This window comes from Prosopis cineraria, unplaced genomic scaffold (genome assembly GCF_029017545.1).
Source record: "Prosopis cineraria cultivar Desert tree isolate PC_DT_omini unplaced genomic scaffold, ASM2901754v1 PC11, whole genome shotgun sequence".
Classification (NCBI taxonomy): Eukaryota; Viridiplantae; Streptophyta; class Magnoliopsida; order Fabales; family Fabaceae; genus Prosopis; species Prosopis cineraria.
Window position 1 is genome coordinate 13,233,967 of NW_026555342.1, and position 3,602 is coordinate 13,237,568.

Genomic DNA, 3,602 nt, shown 5'->3' on the forward strand with positions numbered 1-3,602 from the left:
TTTGTTGCGGTGTGTGGCTGTTAATTAAGACTTTTGAAGCACCATCTGGAATGAACACTTCATATCACACACACACGTGCGCTCGCGCGCGCACACGGGTCTTATAAGGTCGCATGCATTGTGAATCTTTTCGAAGAGGAAAATGGAAAGTGAAAAAAATTTGCCTTCTTGAACCCTAATCTACTAGGAATTATAGGCGTCATTTGATTGCAGATCTTATGAAGAAAACATGCAAAGCATTACATTCTTCAATGGACTATAAAGCTAAATTAATTTTGATTTGAGGTAACAAATGTGAACACACTTGGACTTCTAAATGGAGTAACCTTCAAGAGCATTTGTCATGGCTCCACAATTGGGAGCCTCACAAGTGTAGTGAAATTTATAGGTGTGAAGAGCTTTTTTCACTCAACAGATTAATCTTTTAAGACGAGCTCTTTTTTTTAGACTTGTGCTTATGACATTATAGTATCACTGTTCCTAACTCTTTCTAATGATAATGATATGTATAAACTAGGAGGAAACAGTTATAGAATTATATTAGAACATTTACAGTTATAAATGAAGAATTTTCCAAGAAAAAGCAATAATTCAGACAAACTTTTAACCATAAATGTTGTCTGAAAATGATTTCATAGCTAGGAGAATTCTTCACCAGCTAATCAATTTTTAAGGAATTAAGAAGCATTCTAGTGAATAGTTTCATCATTCAGTGTTTGTCATAAATTCACTCATTACTACCTTTTAAATTGTTGGTTCGTCAGGAAGTCTGCTATAACATATGAGGTTTTCTTTCAGTAAGCTGATATGGGTGATCATGAGGTTCAACGAAAACCAGAACAAGAACCCTTGCTTTCATACACAAGAGATCATAATTATAATATCAATGAGAAAATGAATGACCTCCAGAGAAGAAGGCGTCCCCGGCATGGTGATGCTTCTTCTGAGAATAATGATATCAATAAGGAAACAGAAGATGTGATTCATCTAACTCCGCCATTATCAAACTTAGACTCTGAGTTCAAATCCAAGAAACTAGTTCTACTGCTACTCACTGCCTACCTGGGATTAGGAACCCTATCCTTCTTCCTCATAAGGCATCAAATTAAGGGCATAGAGACAAATGGCTTCCTTGATTCCCTTTACTTCTGTGTTGTGACAATGACCACAGTAGGGTATGGAGACCTTGTTCCCAATAGCAAAGTGGCCAAACTCTTTGCATGCGTCTATGTCTTCACAGGCATGGCTCTTGTAGGCATGATCATGAGCAAAGCAGCAGATTACTTTCTTGAGAAGCAAGAAATCCTATTGGTTCGAGCCATCCACGTGGGTGAAAAAGTCAGTCCCTCAGAGCTCATTGAAGAGGTTGAGGCTCACAAAGTGAAGTACAAGTTCATGATAGCATCTTCTGTTCTTCTAGTGCTCATGATTGTAGGAACTGTTTTTCTGCATTTGGTTGAGAATCTAGAGTTGGTGGACGCCTTCTATTGTGTTTGTTCTACTGTTACTACGTTAGGATACGGTGACAAGAGCTTCTCTACAAGTATTGGACGTGGTTTCGCTGTGTTTTTGGATATTGAGTAGCACAATTTGCGTGGCTCAGTTTTTCCTCTATCTAGCCGAACTTTACACTGAAGGTAGACAAAAGTCATTGGTCAGAACTGTGCTTTCCAGAAAACTCCTACGCTCGGATCTTGAGGCTGCAGACCTTGATCATGACAATGTTGTTAGGTAAGACAGTACAAAGTTAATTCCGACACCAAAGTGTCCGTGTGTGCTATGTTTAGTTTATGTCTGCATTTTTATCTGGCTTCATTTTGTGTGTGTCATTTAGTTCTATCAGATTCAGAAATTTACTTTGATTTATGTAATTACTTTTATTATATTCTCAGCGCTGCAGAGTTCATAGTATACAAGTTGAAGGAAATGGGAAGGATCAGCCAACAAGATATTTCTATTGTGATGGAAGCTTTTAGGAAACTTGACTATGATAAATCAGGAACTTTGACTGAAGCTGATCTCAAGTGTTCTGGGTCATCTTAATTATGTAATGATGATCAGATGTAAGCAAAGTGAATTTTGATTTGATTTCATCATTAGATTTTCTTTTTTTGTCATTGATAAAAAAGGAAAGATGTGTGCTGTAAATTAAAGTTTATGTTTAACCAAGAATACTGAAAGGACTTTCCTTTGGCCGGAAAAGAATATTAAAAGGACTTACTTTTGGATAATTCAAACAGGAAATATTAGAATTTGAATAAAAAAAAAATCACATTCAAGGACCCCTTAAAAAAATTATTTACAAATAAGAATCAATATGAAATAAATTATTATCAAAATAGAAATGTGACTTTTTTTTTTGAATGAGATTTATTATTAATTTTTATTTAGAAATAATTTTTTTGAGAAGTTATTGAATGTGATTCTCCTTTAAATAAACTTTGGAAAGGGATGATATAAAGTGCAAGGCCACTTGGACAAGGTTGATTCTGTTTCAAAAGCTTTTTCCCCCTTCTCAAAGGTTTTAAAAATCACATAAAACCACAAATTCTATAATTAAAGCAAAGTGGTGATTCTTCAAAATTTTTACTTATTATCAATTAATTGGCCAAAAAGAAATGATTAAATATTTGTGGCCACTAGCTAATTCTGATCCGTGCACCGATCGATCTTGATTTTTGTTTGCAATTTATTAATAAGTTCAATCAATTTTTTAGTACCTTTTAGGCTATTAGTCAAGCCAGTTTTTAAGTTCTCCAAATTCTGAAACTACAATTAATTCATCAATTTCTCGATCTGATTAATTAATTTTGTAAACTATGGCTTGCCACGCTCATTATTATCAGCAGGCTCGCTCTAAATTAAGTTGGCTATCTCTTCATTCTGCTTCTTGAAGTTCCTATAAATTTCATCGCCATATATCACTCAAAGTCATACTCTTTTTATCGTTTTAGATTACTTGTTTGACCCACTTCTCAACTGAAACATGTAACTTTGATCTGCTAATAACAATTAAAGGACATTCAACCTCCCATGTTTTTTCTGGTTTAAAACAAAACATGATAGATTAGTTGCTAATTGATTACTAATACTAGATAAAACGAGGGGAGAGATTATTAGAAACCAAGCATGAAAAAGAAACAAAAAAAAAAAAAAGATAATGAGGACAAGAAGCTAGCTATTTGCATGCACATGGTTAATATGTCAGAACTTCAGAACCCTTTACATTTCAGCCAAAGCAATTCACATGGAAGAACAATATATGAACAGATAGAGCTCAAAGATATATCAGTTATCACCATCATCGATCATCATCATCATTTCCAGAAAATTTGCAGGCTTTTCTTATTTCCACTATAGCTTCATGTTTCGGTAACTTCACTTGAGACATAAGAGATTGATATAACTGATACAACAATAACCTGAACTTAAGACGTCCATGGAACAACAACCTTAATTGAATCAATCGAAACTAGTTCGAAGCTCCTCAGAATAATGTTCCGTTCTTCCTGCCACGTAATCTAAGATCCCTTCTCCAGCTTTTTCACCATGAGATTCAGAAGAGAACTTGGAAACGCCTCCAAAAGCTATTATGGCGGTTA

General features: G+C 34.8%; 1 pseudogene; it reads left to right on the forward strand.

Annotated features, from left to right (window-relative positions):
* The first annotated feature begins 263 nt into the window (after positions 1-263).
* On the forward strand, positions 264-2,577 carry LOC129286722 (two-pore potassium channel 1-like; annotated as a pseudogene).
* Positions 2,578-3,602: the final 1,025 nt, after the last annotated feature.